General features: G+C 41.2%; 1 protein-coding gene across 2 annotated transcripts in view; it reads right to left on the reverse strand.

Moving 5' to 3' along the window:
• The window catches only part of csrnp1b (cysteine-serine-rich nuclear protein 1b), a 96,409-nt gene that overhangs the window by 66,847 nt on the left and 9,559 nt on the right, over positions 1–20,003 (reverse strand). The window lies entirely within an intron of this gene.

A 20,003-nucleotide genomic window follows, 5' to 3' on the forward strand; every position in this document is an offset into this window, starting at 1 on the left:
AATCTAACTAGGAACTGTAACCACAGTATTTGCTATAAATGCTCAATTTCTTGTCTCTGAATAGGGCTGTGTATTGGTAAGAATCTGGCGATATATGTATCATGATTCAGGGGTTACGATTGAATATATTGCAATATATTGCGATACTGTAAGTAAGGCAATATATTGCGATTTTTTTAATCTAACTTTAGGAAAACTGTCATATTGAAATATAAAAAATTTACTTTTTCATGCAGTCAGAACAGTGGAATCTGCATTTGCGTTTATCACAGTCCCCGAAACATCCAACATCATAACACTACTTTGAGAGGGCACATACACAGAGGGCACATCTCTTTGCAAATGAAATAAAGTATTGACTGAGTTAATCTTTGCATGTAATGTCATCATTACAATATCACAAAACATAATGTCGCGATACTCGATATTTTCAATATTTTCTTAAACCCCTATCTCTGACTGAAATAGAATTTGTGTGGTTGTGGTTTTCAGGAGCCACACAAAAAATCCATCTACACTCCAACCTGGGACGTTGCAGAAAAGAGATTAGATTTATTTATTTAATTATTTAATTATTTAATTATTTAATTATTTATAATTAATTTAAATTTGAATTATTTTGTAACTTTATATACACTATTATTCCTTGAATTTCTCCTCAGGTTTTTTTTTATTTCAAATTAAAAATGTGAGTGGAAATGTTGTAAAAATTAAAAGTTGTTGCTGTAACATGTCAGACATACATGACTATTCACACAAATACATAAAGACTGACAAAAAAATACTATTTTTGTTGAGATTTAATGTTCATTTTTGACCTTGTGGTGTTTTTGTCAACTGCTGTGTCAAAAGGTCAACAATAAACTTTCACAGATTTTGAGCCGACATGGACGAGAAGTCCTCAAAGTGCTCCACAAAGCTCCAGAACAGCTACTGAGTGGTGAGATTGTTGTTGTGAGTAGTTGTATTGTGTGCGTGTGTCCAGGGGTGTAGGTGCACATTCCTGTGTGTGTTTATGTGATTCACACATTCCTCAGGCTTAAGGAGAGGTCGGTCGTGATGAGCATATTTCTCCAATCGTGTGGCACCTCGGTGTTTACATACCAGACGTGCTCCGGGGAGACGGAGTGACTGACACAATAAGCGTGCCTGGGCTGTCTGTACATCGCAGCATGCCTCTAGCATGGCACAATTTATCAACACGCTCCCTGATAAACAGAGGCTGCTGCTCTGAATGCTTGTAGGTCCAAAGCAACATGATGTGTGGAGCCGACTGGTGCTATAGTACCTTTGTAAATTGAATATCTTGCGGGTTTTGGACAACTTAAAGATGTCATCTTGGACTCTGGGAAATTGTATGACTTTTATAGACCAAATGATGAACTGATTGATCAAAATAATAATCTAAAGATTACTCAATAATGAAAGTAATTGTCTAAAAGCTGTGATTTAAAGGGAGACACCCCAGACAAAAACATTGTTATTCATGCACTGGTCAATTTTGGGCTATTTTGCTTCAATTACATGACTTCTTTCAGACTAGTGGAAATAAAACATCCAAAATACACATTTAGGAGTTTAATTTACTACAATTTGTCTATTTGGGTCTGTAGATTTCTCCTAAATTCACCAAAAGATAGCATTAGATAATGCCTCATTTGCATATTTAAACATGCAATGTAAGGAAACGTAATGTAAGTAACCAACTGGGGAAGTTTCATGATGATATCTATTGGTATTGAATATTCGATTCTGATTGGTCAATCACAGCGTTTTATGGTCTGTTATTTCTTTATAGCAGACTGTTGCTATGTCTGAAAGACTGTTGCTATGTCTGAAAGACTGTTGCTATGGGTGCAGTTCTGATGTCAGACTTTGGAGGACCGTTTTTATGTCAAATTATTGATTTCTTAAGTAAGCAGTCCTGTAATAAGCGGGATAATGTACAGTGGGTCATTGTTGTGAAATAAAATCCGACAGGGTGATGCGGAGGGGTGCACCCCAACGTGAAGTCCTGTAGTGGACAAGTGGACAATGACCGTCTCGCCCATTAGCCCTTACTTAAAGGCCGTTTTCTCAAATTAAGTTTTTTTTCACTTGAGACAGAAATCTTCACTTCAGTAGCACTTACATACACCAAACTTTCTAGTTTCATTGCTGTCTATATTCTAAAGGTTTTTACAGAGGGGTTTGTTTATAAATCATTCATAGTCTGATTTATTGAACATTTTAATCCTAAAAACATGGCGAAAATTAATTTTTTCTTTTTAATGTCTGTTGACAGTATTTTCTGATTTATGGAGTGATAATAACAGATTCCTCAAATTCCCTCTGTAAAAACCTTTGACTCCAATATGTCAACAAAATAAAACAAGTATTTTGAACCTGGTTTGATCCAATGTTCAGAGTTCTGTTTTGGAAATGTATGCAAATTAGCACATACTTAATAAGATAATGCCTCATTTGCATATGTAAACATAAATTTTTAGAAAACTTGTAATACAAAAAAATAATTGTCTTAATGTACGTAATCAACTGGGGAAGTTTCATGGCGATATCTTTGGTTAATTGTTTTTACCCTATTCACCTGTAGTGTGACTAAGTGATTAACAGCTATTGTTTTTTTTTCAGTACCTTTATGGTCTGTAAATCTAATAGAAGCCAGTTGTCCCTAATCATATAATCAACTTAGGAAACCAGCCTCTTTCCGATATGATAGGGGTTATTGAAAAGGAGGAATGGCCCTGAGAGGAGAATGGCGACCTTTCCCCCCGGAGCCTGACCCCTGACCCGCCTCTCTGTGATCAGCTAATTGGGAGAGAGCGAGTTAGAGGAGCCTAAAAGCTCTCTCGGTGGAGCCGAGCGGCTGGGACCGGGACAAGCCCGCTGGGGAAAGAGCTAGTCTACTTGAGGAGAAGGATTGAATAATGCCTTTGTGTGGAGGAGGACGGGGGGGGACGGGGGGGGGGGAATAACAAGTCAAAGGAATAGCAGTCATTAGAGACACATAAACTGAAGGAACAGACATGAGAATACCCCAGGCAGGTGTGGTGGCACAGACTGCACATGATGAGTCAATAAAACACACAACCGATAGAGTTTTTAAACAGCCCAGTCATCAGCATCCAGACAGTCTGTGCAGATTTATGAACCACAAGATTGCAATACCTTTCACAAGCAGTTATCGTATGAATAATACACGCAGACATATTTGATGAGCCCATCTACAGGCGACCATAAACCTATTTTATTTGCGACACCGGGGCCGGTCTGTAGTGCCTGCTCTTCATAAAAACGGGATCTTCACTTCACTCCTGCTTCGTTGAGGTAATATTTTACATCAGCTCAGGGAGACCTGATTTAGTGCGGCGATGCTGGCAGAAATGTTACGCAATCAAAGCATTGTTTCACCTCCCACGGTGTTACTTGAAAGATGATTATGAAATAAGCCTTAGCTCTTGATATATAGACAACTTTTTAAGTACAGTATGAAGAAGAATCCCACAAATGTCTCTGAATTCAATCTCTGTTATTTTATTTCTGTAATTCTATGATTAGTGTCTTGAATCAGTCTTTGCGTTTTGTTCTTTACCAAAGTGCTATCCATGTTAATGAAATAATAATAAGACAAAAATATGAAGCATATAACATTCATGTTAATGTCATGTAAAATTCTGTTAGTGGTTACATTGTTAAATGACAATGTCATACTTACATTATGCCTTTTTTTTTTTTTTAAAGTTATTTTTTTGGGGGCATTTTTCCATTTTTATTGAGGACAGTGGATAGAGTCTTGAAAGGGGGGAGAGAGAGAATGGATGCGGAAAGGGCCACAGGCCGGATTCGAACCCGGGCCGCCGCGGTCAGGACCAAGCCTTGATACATGGACGCCCGCTCTACCAACTGAGATAACCCAGGCGCACGACATTATGCCTTTTAAACAAGGATATTAACATAGACAATATATAAAAAGTGGATGTAGTCACCGTGTTGTCACCCATTGGTTTGTGGACTAACTTTGAAGCCTCTAGTTTGCCATCTTGTTTTTTTTGCAACCAAAAGTGACACTAGAGGGTGGAGCTAAGTACAACCGAACGCTCAATAAGACATATTTAGGCGACCAAAATGTTCCAATTAACTTACATGAACTGAAAACACACAGCGAAAGGGTTAAAGTTCTAAGGCCGTGGTAGCGACGTGTCAATCACAAGGTAGCCACGCCCTAAATCATACCCTGCTTTATGATCTATTTGACTCTAAATGGGACCATAATCTACTAAATGAACATCATGCTGTATTGAAGAAGACTTGAAACTAGAGATTGAGACCATAAACTCATGTTTACAATGTTTACTGAGGTAATAAATCAAGTGAGAAGTAGGGTCATTTTCTCATATACTTCTATACAATCAGACTTCTTTTTGCAACCAGAGGAGTCGCCCCCTGCTGGCTATTAGAAAGAATGCAAGTTTAAGGAACTTCAGCATTGGCTTCACTTTTACAACCCCGGAGGTTGCTGCCTGCATAGAAACGGCTTGGAAGCATGCGTATTTTGGTATTTTGTCCAAAGGTGCTTTACATGTAGACTCACTGTCAGGGAAACATACAGCTGTCATTGTCTTTGGTTTTTACTAGGGCTGTCAAAGTGAATGCGATACTAAGACGTTAATGGCGGTTAAAGGCATTTAATACCACTAATTCCTTTAATGCAATTTGCCATTTTTAGGTTGTAGTGGGTTCAGTTTTATAGCTAGAGTAAACATATATGCCATATATCATATGGTATCATACAAAACTAAAAAACCTAAGGAATCTATTGGTACCAATCATTTCATACTAGCTTGTCGCGAAGGAGGATAAATAACGCTTCAAACTTGCGCTAAATTTTGGCGAGAAAAAACTGTCATGGCAATTTTCAAAGGGGTCCCTTGACGTCTGACCTCAAGATATGTGAATGAAATGGGTTCTCTGGGTACCCACGAGTCTCCTCTTTACATGACATGCCCACTTTATGATAATCACATGCAGTTTGGGGCAAGTCAGCACACTGACACACTGACACAGCTGTTGTTGAGTTTGCCATGTTATGATTTGAGCATATCTTTTATGCTAAATGCAGTACCTGTGAGGGTTCTGGACTACATTTGACATAGTTTTGTGTTGTTAGTTGATTTCCAATAATTAATAAAGTTCCTTTAGGACACAAAAAACAGCCTGACATTAAAGAGCATTGGTTCAAATATAACCGTAGTAGTTCCTCTGATAGTGACTCTTTGTACAGTACCATTTCTAGGCCTAATTCTTTGGTTTGTAATAGTAACATACTTCTTCTAGTCACTGAGTGACGAATACATTTGATGCGAGAGAGAGTGAAAGTCTGTTTTCAGAGGAAAAACAATCTGTCTTCTCTTCTGTTGCGTCATATTCAGCAACATGCAAATGTGCCAGATCTGTCCTTTCTGCTTTTATCAGCAAACACAGCAGTTTGAGAGTAGCGGGGCCTTGACAAAACACACTCACACACACACACACACACAGATGCTTGATGATGATTGAATGTGTGTGTATTTAAGATAAACTGGCCAAAAAGGCTCTGAATCCCTTGTAAGTAAAACAGCGAGCAGACTGTTACAGGGCTGGTTTTGACATTCATTAACTAGATGACCATGATCTCAGTGTACACAGTGTAACGCAGTGTGCCGATGCTGGTTAAAGAGTGTGTGTGTGCTTTGTACGTCACACCCTGATGCAGCGTACGAAGCTCTGACCTCTGATCTCCAGCACCGTAACAATCTGCCTGACCTGGGCTGCCTCAGGGTCGCACATACACACAGACACATGTGACGAGGCTGAGGTGAATCATGAAGTCATTGTGGTTTTGGCTAGTTTTATGAAACACAAATGATTAAATCTGTATTTATACACCAGTAAAACAGAGCCCTCTCAGTTCTCTGCATAAGATTGAAGGTGTTTTGTTAGTTGCTGAGCAGCTCCTATAAAAAACATCACGTTTGAAGTCGGTCTCAGGAACGTCTGACTCAACCATGAAACACCCACAAGGAAAAAGCTCAGAGCTGATTGGTTGAACAGGTCAAAACCTTTCCCATCTCTATTTCTTGTCTATTGACACAAAGAGAGACACTTAGTAGATATCACCATATATTAATGCTCATATGTTCACACAACACAGATGTAGAAATGCGCAAACATAGCCATATGAAAAATAGTTGTCAAACGCAAAAATTTTAATCATCGATGAATATGTGTGTATTTTGTATAATTGTATTAGTCCAGACTGAAATATCTCAACAACTTTTGCCATAAAATGTTCACGGTTTCCAGGATGAATCCTGATAACTCTGTAGATTCCCAGATTTTTCATCTAGCGCTACCAGCAGGTTGACATTTGTGGTTTTGTGCTCTTGTTTTGTACAACAACTATAAGTTGTTGCTACATCATCATTTTTTTCATCCCCTCTTCTTCCTTAGATGTATTTCTATTTTTTTATAAGAGCTAACCTTTTATATTTATACATCAATACTATGTTGTGTAAATGTTTTGCTGCTTGATTTTTTTTGTGTACACATTGCTTGAAAATGTATTTTACAATAAAAGTCTTTATTGTTATCACTGTGTGCTTTGTGTCACCAAAATGCTTTGCTTATGATAAATTTAGCATGTCACATGTACTGTACTGTACTATACATGTATGTATATAAACTCCCATGACACAACAGATACAAACTAGCAGGGGTTTTCCTGCATAAAGGCCTCCGCCACCGCCAAAGGAAAATCACCGGCGCCAAAATGCTAAGAATTGACTACTCAAGCATAAGAGATATTTTTTTCATCAAAAAGTCAGAAATAACAGGTAAATGCAAAGATTTTTCTCAAATAAGGTATCACAGACTCCTTCCCTTTCCTGTACATGGACCAATCATGCTTACTGTTGTGCGTAATCACCCCCCGAAAAGGCCCATTCTGAGCCAGCTGACTAGATAAGTGGCCGTAATCATGCCAGACAAAAAAAAACAAATTGCTCCGATATAAAGTTTAAACATTTTACAATCACACAAGATTATTTTTTTTTCTCTCAATCGAGTCTGCAGAACAGTACGTTCAAACACAAGCACACACAGAACTGATGACAAAAGCAGGGAGGTGGCCAGCACTTGCTGAGCCTACACCACTACGGAGGAGGCATGTGTGCCGGGGCTGACTCACGGCGGAGCCAGAAATCATCAAGTCATGAATCCGTCTGTGTTTGGGCGTACAGAAGCACATATGAGTCATGACAGAGATATATATATAGAGAGAGAGAGAGAGAGCTGCAGAGACAAAGACAGAGGACAAGCAGTCTCAGGTCAGGCGTACATTAGTTCCACAGTCAGTCATGGTGACAGTCGGATTGTCAGCAGCTCTGAAGTCGGCCTGAACTTGAAATAAACTCTGAGCTGAGCAGCAGCCAGGTGACACAGATTTACTGTCTTTGTACAATCCTAGACTCTATTTCTTATCTAAAATCTACTCTGAAGATCCAATAATGTCAAACTAGGAACTCGCTCTACTTCTGTTGACTTTTGACCTAAAAAAAAAAAAATCCTACTTGATCCGTGTCCTATATTTGGCAAGACTTGGAGGCTCCCTGGTCAATCTGTGCCAAGGCTTTTCCCTAGACTGAGCCACTAGCAGTGAGCACAAACCTTGTACAATCCCCCCCCAACAATATTTGTCAGCGCATATTCTATCACCATGGTGACTGACACTCTAGCCAGGCGGCGTTGTGCAACTCTCCGCTGATAGGGTGAGGGGGGGAGGCTACTGTAGGTGCAGCTGAGCCTTTTGTGTATTATTATAGGTTAGCGCCCTCCACCTTATGGTCCCACCTGCTGAATATAAGCACACTTTTTTCTGTTTGCTTGCAAAAATATATATTTGTTTAGATTAATATTTACAACTTCCTGTGCGACGCAGCTATTGAGGAATTGTTTTTTGAGTCGGAGCGATGTTTTGGGTTCCAGGAGTTTTTCCTCCGCGCTGTCATGGTAACCAGCAGAGAGGGCAGTTGGCAGGATGTTAGTAAGACAGCGAGGGCGACACGCTGTTTGTTCTGCAGATGCAGCCCTCTGTTCCCAGAGAAGTCCCTCGGTGGCGAAGACTGAGTGGTGTATCCCAAAGGGGCTATCGCGTTTCAGAGCAAAAACAAGCAGACCGGGCTCTGGCAAACAGAATCGCTCATTGCAAAACCTTTCATTTGCAAAAAAAGAGCTCCGTAGCTGGAGGCTTGTTTTCTTTTTGTGAGAAGTCATAGAAAGCTGAACTGAAAATTTGAATAGTTTTGGGGAATATGTTTCCTGTTTCGAGCTTCTGGTATTTTGAGAAGAAAAACTCAAATCCTATCTGTTATTGCACACCAAAAAACACAAAATGGAAGTACATATTTGAGGATGCTCTACTACGATAATCACAGTGGTTGACAATCTATTTTGGGGTCATGTTTTCGTGGTCATGCACAGCACATGCATGAGTCATTAAGTCCCATGTAGCCACATCAACAAGCATAACTAATGCTCTGCTGTCTGCGGAGGATAAAAGGCCACTGTTGCTGGCGTCGATATAAAAGGCAACACTTTCTATAAATAGGCTTAACCGAGACCGTAGGGATGACACAAGTACGTCCATCTACCACAGTGGAGCAGCGTGTTTCCTTATTTAACTTCTCTCTATTTACCCATTACCACATATGGGTAATAGGCATGTGCTGTCATGTGCCATTTTCATCCCATTGCTCCTTAATATAGCATGGTCAGGATGATGAGTAACGTGTGTGAGGCGTCATTGTATTAGTATCAGAAAAGAATGCGTGTTAAACAGCCTCATCAGTTTTTATTAATACCTCAGCTCATACTGAAGCACCTGTTTGTATCACTTTGTTTTACTCTCTCGATTGCTATAACGAACGCTTTCATCTTCACAAAAGCACCGCAGACGTGGTGAATGTGTGCACGTTTCTAATTAGGCTGATAACGGTGAGGGTGTCTGACGGGCTTCATTCATAAATGGCACACATTTCCTGTAGAGTATGACTCATGTGCTCTGGCAGGGGGAGAGGGACGAGAGAGAAGAGCAAACCCTCCGCCATCCATCATCCATTGTGAGGGTGATCTCATCCTGAGTCATAATATTAGTGCCTTCGACACGTCGAAGCTTATCCGCAGGTCGTGAATCTCTCTGCCTCCTCGCTCTGTGTGTGCTCGTCACAGGTGTTCGTTTTAAGTAAGTCTAGGTGAGTCGTGGCACTGGAGTCTCAAGGCAAGACTGACAAGAGTCATATTAAAAAGCGAGGCCGACTAACTACACAGCCTTGGTAAAACTGTCAGGCATGAAAAGAAGTCAAATTCCTCTGGAAATGTAGACGCAATGTTATGTCAATAAATATTATTTCCCCAAAAAACTCTGGTATATTACAACTTGGGTGTTATTTTCATAATATTTGGAATCATTTCTATGATAATCCATCCATCAACTAGGGGTGGGGGGAAAAATTCGATACAGTAAAGTATCGCGATATTTTGCGTGGCAATATTGCATCGATACACGAAAATTATGTATCAATTGTTTTATTATATAAACTATTAACCTCTTAACAATCCGACACAGCCGCTATTCTGTCTTTCAGAGGTTGTAGTGGGTTCGGTCTAAAGGCTTTTGCAGACCAAGTCCGTATTTTTCGTCCGAAATTGATGCACTGTATACACTCTGTAGATCCTTTAATGCTCTCTCAACTAATTCCTCACACACGGACAGACCGAGACTCTTTCTCCGTCTCTGAGGAAAAACATTGTAACAAATGCTACAATGGTGCGGAGTTACAATAGTGAAACTCCACACAGTGTTACAAATGTTGCAATGTGGTAAACAAGTATAAATAAAGAGAAGTGAAAGAGAAAGAGTGAGACGGGTGATGGTTGTGGTTATTATGTATACACAGAAACTACCTAATATTCCAATAACATTGATGACGTATGATTTCATGGTAGCAACTTAGCTTTTAGCTTGCTGTAAGTTGCTTCTTTGAGTCTGTACAACTGAATCTGACATCACTTGACTTCTCATCATGTGACTTGAGTCCAACTCAGAGTCATGTGACATCCTCACCTCTTCTGCTTTTCTATTGTCTTTATCTGCGTCAGTATCTTGTATAAATGTTACCTAACTTTTAACTCATAAACTGGAGTTGAATCTTGATAATCATCTTGACCCATTAGGTTACAACAACAAAATGTGAGATCTAATTATTTATTTACATTATGGCTGTCAATCGATTAATGTATTTAATCGCAATTGATCGCAAGTAAATCATGTTTTTTATCTGTTCAAAATGTACTTTAAGGGAGATTTTTCAAGTATTTAATAATCTTATCATCATGGAAGTGGGCAAATATGCTGCTATATGCAAATATATGTATATATTTATTAATGGAAATCAATTAACAACACAAAACAATGATAAATATTGACTAGAAACCCTCACAGGTACTGCATGTAGCATAAAACCTGTAGGTGGACAAAGTGTGGCACTGTTCTCCAGCTCCAGCAAGAGCATTTAATTTGTGTGGGGGTTGAAAGTGAGAGAGAAATAAGTCGTAGGTCAAAAGGCAGCTTTGAAACGTGTGCATGATTACAGTGATGCAGACTCACTGGATACATCTAAATAAATTAGAGTGAAATTACAGGTCAAATAGTGTCTGTTGTGCACCAAAAATAGCAACAAATGCATTGTGTGTCCTGAAATAACATTATCAGAAGCCATTATAGTCTTTGATTTCTTACATTACTTAAATGAAGTGGATACAAGCTATGATGCTCAGATTATATGCGTGATGCACAAGTCTCAGAGTGCGTCACATTAAAATCAAAGAGAGGGGGAAGTAATCCCTCCGTTCCTCCGTTGAGCCCCTAGCTCACAAGACGTTGGCCGTCTGCCCCATGACTTCCCTGAGTTCATGTCGCCAAGCAACCGGTCCCCTGCTATTAGAGTTTTCATGCACCACTATGTCTGCATTGGTTACCAGGGCAACCATATGACCAAGACACCATGACTCCACTGTTAACAATCTACAGTATGAGCCCGTTTTGCCGCTAACAAGCAGCAGCGGTGACAGCACGCAATGTCACTTTATGGCTTCCTCTCCATTCTGAAGAATAACAGCGTCAATTTGAGGATTTTAAATTGATAAAAAAGGTAAATAAATATGTCCAATCGCCAGCGATAACAAGAATAAATGCCTGTCATTTCTTTAAAATAGGGCTTGCCACAATGCAACTACAGTAAACGGGCTCTCAATGACAACAATCCATGAATAATCCAGATGATTAACCATGACATAAATCTACTGTAGGTTGCAACTGCCAAAACCGAAGAATCGTGGTAATCTCAACCGGTCATTGCCTCTAGTGAATCAGCCACAAAGCCGTGGGATAGTAGGTCAGAGTCAATGCAGCAGGGTTCAACTTCAAAGGGTATCATTCATTTAACATCAGATTCGACTGTTATCAGGTCATTAAATAGATGTCATCAGTCGCTTTAAGCACCATAGATGTAGGTCAGTAGGGGCCTACTACGCATACTACGTTGTAAAAGTGAAAGTTAAAAGCAACACGTTCTAACACGTTGTAAAACTGAATGAAACGTCACTTTTTCAACACAAACAAAAAGGCTTCTTTAGGTTTAGGCAACAAATATATAACTGCTTTAGGTTTAGGCAATAAAACTACAACTTCTTTAGGTCTAAGCGACAAAACTACAACTTCTTTACGTTTAGGCAACAAAAACTACAACTTCTTTGGGTTTAGGCGTCAAAACTACAACTTATTTAGGTTTAAGCAACAAAACTACAACTGCTTTAGATTTAGGCAAAAGCAACCCACTTAGTTAAATTTAGGGAAAAACATTGAGTTTTGGGTAAAAATAACTACGAACACAAAGACAACTACACTTTGTTGGTTTCACACGGGATGCAAACTCCGGTCTCCTGGGTGAAAGCCCTGTGTTTTGTGTCCGATCCATCGACCCCGACCTCCACCACAGCGCCTGACTTCCTCTTCTGCTCCTGTCATAATTACTACGGTCGCTAGAGGTCGCTGTCGTGTTCTATTATACCTTCTTTCAGTGATCTACCATGTGAACAGATGATAAAACCTACTAGTGGGTGTAGTAGGCCCCTACTGACCCACATCTATGGTGCTTATAGCAACTGATAACGCCTATTTAATAGCCTGACATCACTATACAGCATCACATTGTAGTCCCGTGATTTTCATTAAAATCCTCAAAATTACCATTAAGAGGTTTTTGAAAGAGGACAAAAAAAGGAACGCAATCATGATCACGAGATAAGAGTGACCCTCACACGTCCTGTCACCAGTCTCTCTTCTAACACCGACCCTAAAGGGGTCGTGACCTCTTCACTTAAACCACCTCAAGGCAGAAGCTTCTGAAGAGCAAACACTTGCCAATAATCACAGCCACAATGGAGGCGTGTTTTCCCTCTGAGATAACTGTGACGATAAAAAAATGCTGACATTGTTAAAGACGTACAATAAAACTATTGAGATCAGAACGTCTGCACGTGCACAGATTGTTTTTCTGAGTCCGAATGTTAATGCTTTAATTTTCTCATTAACTATTCATAGTTTTGTTCCGTTCCAGCAATTTATGTCTGACAACCAGAAATGAGATTATCAGCGTGATATGTCTAGAATGTGTCAGAGACAAATCAGTAGCGGATCTTCGGGCGTACAACATCTAAATAGGATGCCTGGGATAAACCCTTTTGTTGAAGCTCTTTTACTAAGAGCATCCAAATGAGCTAACCGCCGTACTCTGCTGATAATAATCTGTGTAAGTCAGAGACTTTTGTTACTGGGTTCCCTGGAGGGAGTGAAATACTGATGGCGAGGACTGTTATGCGATGATCTGTCTTGATCTCTTCCCTCGACAAAGATAATCCGTCTAGTTCACTGTGTGCTGTGCCTGTTTGCCTCAGAGCCTCAGTCAGTTTGCGGGCCGGCGGTGGCACGCTGGAGCAGAGCTGCAAGGGAAGTAGGTAAAGGACGGGGAGGAATCAGGGCTCACTACGTCTGGCGGTGCCAAGGGCGATCTGCCGACTGGGAAGCACGCCCAGAATATGTGTACAGATAGAAAACAATCCGAGGGATCTTTTCCCCACACAGTAAGCAGGAAATGAGGGTGATGGTGTGGTGTCTCTGCAAGTGAGAGGAGGCAATGCAACTGTATTTGTCAGAGGAAGGAGGATTAATTCAGTCTGGATGTGCTTCTATTAATGTAACTCTTGGAAGGACTTTGGCAGCCGAGTGTTGCTGTCTTTAGGATGAACCTTTATCCTGAACACATCAACAAGTCTATGTTGCTTCCAGAGATTAATGTCAATATAGCAGGAGTGCTTTGTGTCTGTAGTTTATAAAGGGCAATATATCTTTCATTTTCAAAGCAGTAACTCATGAGAAACATGCATGAAAGACACATTCATGATCCTGTTATTTCAATACATTTCAGCTTGACTCTAGTGCTGCTAGTTTCTTCGATATTTTGGGTTGATAAAAAGGTTTGCGGTTTATGCAATAAGCGCAGGTTTATGTGGAAGGGTATTGAGAGAATCTGTTGCTTTTCTAATGATGTATATTATTGTGAATTGAATAACTTTAGGTTTTAAAATGTTTGTCAGACACAACAGTGTGTAACATTTAGGAGGATCTATTGGCAGAAATGGAATATAATATTAATAAGTATGTTTTCTTTAGTGTATAATCACCTGAAAATTGTGTTTTCGTTTCCTTAGAATGAGCCGTTTATATCTACATACGGAGCGGGTCCTCTTCACGGAGCCGGCCGCCATTTCTCAGTAGCCCAGAACGGACAAACCAAACACCAGCTCTAGATAAGACCATTCACGTTTTCATGTTTTCATGTTTTCACGTCAGCCATAGTTCTTCTACATACTACGGGAGAAGTTTCAGTTGGTTGCAATCTGCAACCTCACCACTAGATGCCACCAAGTCCTACACACTGCACCTTTAAGGGTGTCATCCTGGGCTCAGGGTATTGAAACCTCAATGGTTTTTGAGTACTGTCTCCCTAAATTTGGGTTCATTGGTCTAGAACCAACTATTTCATGGGTTTTAATTGAAATTAACAATTATTTAATTGTTGATTAATCTTGTGGTATATTTTCAAGTCTTGCACATGACCGAGAGGCCCTAAGGGTAAACACATGGGTAAGAAGCATGAGTGGAGAATATGGTCATAAGATATGACCAGGGGCTGAAAGATAAACATGTAGGACAAAGGAGCCATGCATGGTTATACGCTCAGCTCAGATGTTGCATGACATAAACCCGATATAAGGAGGCGCGAGAGCTCCGAAGTGCAGGGACTCTCAGATTTGACTTGAGACCTCCGGACGCTCTAGACGTTCGTTATGACATTTGTTGCTTGTTTGTAATAAACTCTATTATGCCAAAAAGAACAGTGTCCGCGGAGCATCCTTCCTCATCACTTCAACAGCACTGTCGCAGGAAAGATACGACAATCTGCAATATATTTTTAATGGAAAAGGGTTTTGTGGAACAAAATGTTTATATTCTTCTTATATTTGCACCAGTATAACAAAATTGTATCTTCATACAATGGTTCATATGATATCTTACCAAAAGTTATTCCTCATTTTTCTAGCGTTTTCCTACAAATATCCAGCAACACGTGCCAGTTTCTGCTCATTATATACATACAACTTTTACAAAATAAACTTTCATCTTCACAGGAAAAAACTTGGTTAGGTTTAGGTAAGAAAAACTACTTAGTTTGGTTTAGGAAAAGATCGTGGTTTTGGTTAAAATAACTCCGGAAGTGGCGTAGCTTAAGTACGGAAGTTACGTGACAAATTAATCAACGTTAACTTCTGGTTTCACACGGGGTACGAACACTGGTCTCCTGGGCGAAAGTCACGACGTTTGTCGCTCTTTATACTTCCTGGTTCCCGATTATGTTGATTACATACAAATTGATTTTGTGGGATATATACAAATAACAGTGCATTACTTTTGGTAGGTATAGCTATGAACGGTGTATCAGAACAGCCTGCAAAATCTATACCCAGCCCTACTTGCAAAAGGCAATGTTTCTTCACATTATAGACTGTCAAACAATAAATTATTAATGCAAATAATCATTAAGATTCTGTCTGACAAATGTCATATAACAGCATAATACTCTTTCCTTCACAAGTGAACACAATAACTATTCATGTGATTTTTTACTATTGTTTATAATCCTTCAAAATCCCTTTTTTTTAAACTACTACGAGTGCCGCAAACAGCTTTGTGTTACGTCCCAAACAGGGCCGGCTTCCAGTTAGTTGTGAATGTTTATCTGAGGCTGTGCTGCTTACACCACAGAGGCAGCATGGGAGTCTGTGTGCTGAAACTGTGACCGTGACGTCATGTGGGTGGCCGTTCCTATGTAGTCAGCACTTTCTACCCCTCCGCCTCCTCCTCCTCTTCTTCGCCCTACAGCTGCACATCACACACTGACCTCTGGCAATCCTCCATGAGGCCCAGGGGGGGGAGGAGACTCGACCAGGAGCCCTGCACACGGGTCAGGGGAGACAGGCACAAAAGCAAAGGGGGAATAGGAGGCAGAGTTTTAAGGGGGGGTGGCGAGGTCAGTTAACCTCTTTCCTCTGCAGACTGACTGATCAGAGAGCATCAAGAGCGCCATGATAAACGCTTGGCTGTCTGCAGTGCCGTCCAGATAGAGACAAAGGGGTGGGAAAGAGCGAAAAGTGGCGGCGGCGGCAACAGAGAGTGCCTGTCTCACATGCTCCCCCCATGTGAGAGAGAGCCAAGCAAGATCAGGAGCTGCTTTTATGTAAGTGTCTCCCAGCAGCCTGTGGGACTGCTGCTGGAGAGAGCCTCACATGTTTGTGTTGTGGTCATCCCACAAGGGTGGATGGACAGGAGGGCTCGGCCAGAACCGGACCACAGAGTGCCCCTGTCTGTCTCGAACCACTTATCTCTGTCTGAGCATTTGCCGATTTGTTTGCGTGTCCATTCCTCTGTCTGTCTGTCTCTCTCTGCTGTCGTCTACCCCTCCCATCATTATCATCATCATCTTTCCATTCCTGCTGCTGCTCCCTGCTTCACCCCTGGCTGCGAAGGGCTTGCAGCTGGGACGGGGAGGAGCCAAAGAGAGGGAGGGTGAGGAGGAGGACAGATCAGAGGTGCCGATTCTGTTTCCCTCCAGGGATCAGAACCAAAACATAAGCAGTGTCCAAAATCTACTCCATCACCCGAGACTTTCAGATCCGTACCATAAAAGACTCACAGCACTGTGTGCACCACTGCGAACACCAACAACTCATCAATTCACGTACTATAAATAACATTTTGTGCACAGCATGAACCACACACATTCAGCCTCGCAGCTCTCCCTTCGCTTCCCCCCCTCCTCCCTCCCTCCCTCTCCTCCTCCTCCTTCTCTCAGGGCAGCTGGCAAAATACAAAGGAGAGAAGTGTGCAACTGGTGCGATAAAGCTGGGAACATCTTGCTATTCACGCGTCAGCATAATAAACTGGAGGCACAATTAAGGGGAGGAAGAAAAAAAATTCCCCCTTAAAACCACAGGAACAAGTGCTGCAGCAGTGCTCGGCGCCTCAGTCCAGCTGCGGGTTGTCTTTAGGACACAGGAGAGAAAAAAAAAGGACAACAGAGCTTTTCTGTTCCCCCCCTCTCGGGAATGCAAATGATCAGACGAAGAAGTGACATGCTGAGAGACTACAAAGCATGTGTGTTTTAACCTCAGATGTGCTGCGATGACACTATTAGGGAGGTCTGATATATCGGTGTGTGCAAACATTACTCCCTTTGTCTAGAAAAACCCCAAAAGCACACAGTGGGATATTCATATAAAGTTGATTGTTTAAAGGTGTTTTAAAACTTTACGGCTTAACCAAATAGAACAAAGAGTCCTTATTAAAACCTTAAAAAAAAGTTGCTGAAATCTTTAAAAAAAAGACACCCTAAAAAAGCATGGAGGTTTTTCCCAAAAGCTTTTTTTTAAAAACCCAGAGAGATTCCTCGCCCCCTTAAACCTCCTCTCTGTTCTCACAATCCCCCCGAGGAGGCTGGTGCAAAGTCTGCCGCTGTCTGGCTGTTCCCATGGCAACCACCAGGTGAGCAGACGAGGCTTCGGAAAGCACTGCGAAGAACATGTGACTCCCTCCACATGCTCAGGCAGAGCTGCACACACTCACTCTCGCAGATAACAGGAGGCGAACTCCCTCCTTTATTCAAACTTGCAAGTACACAGTGTAGTCACACAAAAAAAGGCAATGTTTGGTGAGTCTGAAAAGCAGACAAGCAGATGACCAGTCTGCCAGTCCGTCTGTTTACCCCTCTGTGTGTCTGTCTCTCTCTGTGACACATGCACACACACATACAAAAAAAGCACGCACACTGTATTGTGGAGTGCAGAAGAAGAAGAAGAGGAGGAGGCTGCCCTGGAGGGGGGCGACTGAGATGTGTCATAACCACTGAACATCAAGTTCCAGTTCTGCTACAGCAGCAAAAGGAGAAGGGAGGTGGTGGAGCAGCAGGGGGAGTTGGGCATGAAAAAGTCACACGAATGGTTGAGGAGAAGAGAGGAAGAGGAGGAACATATTTAAAGAAAAATTAACTCTGAAGAAAGCAAACTTATTTAACTGTCTGTCCATGTGTAGTGAAGACAAAGACAGCCATGCATGCTAGCGAGTAGCTCTGTGAGGCACAGTGGTGCTTTGAGCTAAATGTCAGCATGCTAACATGCTCACGGTGACAATAGGGCTGGTATCGATACTCCATATCTTTTAATGTATCCACCAAAATAACCCAGTACCAAGTAATATCGAAATTTCTCCAGTCAAACGATACCATGCATTTGAACCTTTTTGTACCCAGATCTTGAAAAAAAATTCATATATTTGTACGGCTTTTTGGCAGCCAATCACCACAAGCGTTCTTCGATTTAACGCGTGTGATTGGCCCACTAGATGATGCCACCAAAATGTTCGAAAGTATGGCTATATTTCACACCTCTGATAAAAATACATCTGGTGCTTCCATTCACATGATGGGCAGCAAATGAAATAGAAAAAAAGGTATAACAAATGAAGAACTCTATTGGTATCGGTATCACTTTAAGGGTACTGGTGTTGGTACTACTATCATCATTTTTTAAACGATACCGAGCACTAGACAATGCTAACATACTGATATTTGTCAGGTAAAAATTCACCATCTTAGTTTAGCGTGTTTAGAGATTTGCTAGTTAGCGCTCAACATAGAGTACAGCAGCAGTTTTTTACCTGATAGTAATGACATGAGAAGTTCAGGGATCACCAAAGTCATTATAATTCATCCTGAGGGGAACATGAACGTGTGTACCAAATTTGATGGCAATCCATCTAATAGCTGCTGAGACATTTCACAGTTCTCAAAACTACAAATGTCATGTGGTCATGGTGGCGCTATAGAGGAAAAGTCAGGGGATCCTTCATTCGGCTTCATCCTCTGGGGACCATGAATACAACATTTCATGGCAATCCATCCAATAGTGGTCGAGATATTTCAGCCTGCACCTTGACCGAATGGCAATAATGCATATGTAATTATTAGTTATGCATTACATTTCAATCATTAAAGGTACAGTGTGTAGGATGTGGCAGCATCTAGTGGTGTGGTTGCAGATTGCAACCAACTGAATACCCCTCTGCTCACTCCTCCCTTTCCAAGACTGCGGTAACATGAACCGCCGAGTGCAATACCGTGGTAACGCCGTATAATAATAGTAATATAGTAATAACACTAATTTAGGAGCCATGGAAGTCAGACGGCGGCTGGCGGTACCACAGTTTCAGACTCTGTGTGTGTCGAAGAACTACGGTGGCCTGCAGGTAATGCAAAAACGTGAAAGTCTCTCTCTCGAGTCAGTGTTTGGTTTGTCCGTTCTGTACTACTGTAGAAACATGGTGGAGCAACAGGGCGGACTCCATGAAGAAGACCTGCTCCCTATGTAGATATGAAGGGCTCATTCTAAGCTAACAAAAACACAACGATTATTAGTTTCAGGCGATTATACGCTAATGAAAACATAATTATGAATATTATATTTTGCTAATAGATCCCCCTAAGTGTTACACACTGTTCCTTTAAAAGTAGCATGTACACAAAGCCGTGTGTACTTACTGGAAGGGAATATTATTATGATGTTTCACTGTTTGTTATTGACTCCGTTTATCACTAAGATATCGCCTGTGGGTAATTACTGGTATAGTGACGGGGCCTCAGCCTCTGGTTCATTTCCAAAAGTACAAACTATCATCAGGCTGTCAAAACACAATAAAATGCGTTTACTGTCTGACTGGCAGCCACGTGTGATCAGATTGGATGCTTTGGAATGGAAAGATTCCCAATTAGCCAAATCAAATTGTTTTTGTTGGGACACGGTGACAAGCCTCGTGTCCATCACAAACAAGTATTATCAAGATGTCTTTGTGTCTTGTCTGCATAATCAGGCAGGTGACAGAAGGTCACCACGTTGCTTTTCATTATTCACCCCTGCCTCTTCGTTCGTGTCCAAATTCTCAGAATGACACAGGATGGCCTACGAGCCAAACGGAGGTCAATCCACCCAGCTGACCCGCCTTTGACACTCTACTATCCACTCTGCTGGTGAATCATCTCTTATGCATGTCTGCTTCAAATCTAAATGTGGACGTGATCAAAAGCATATGTAATAATCATAACATGAACACACATTCCTCAGAGATTGCCTCAACATTTCTGGAGAAGTGTGTCTAAGAAGGGACACAGAGGCAAGCACACCTGCATAAATATTACATGACATGTGTTTTTGCTTTTACAGCCACATGTGTGTGTCTCTTT

Source organism: Sebastes fasciatus, chromosome 21 (assembly GCF_043250625.1).
Source record: "Sebastes fasciatus isolate fSebFas1 chromosome 21, fSebFas1.pri, whole genome shotgun sequence".
NCBI classification, from domain to species: domain Eukaryota; kingdom Metazoa; phylum Chordata; class Actinopteri; order Perciformes; family Sebastidae; genus Sebastes; species Sebastes fasciatus.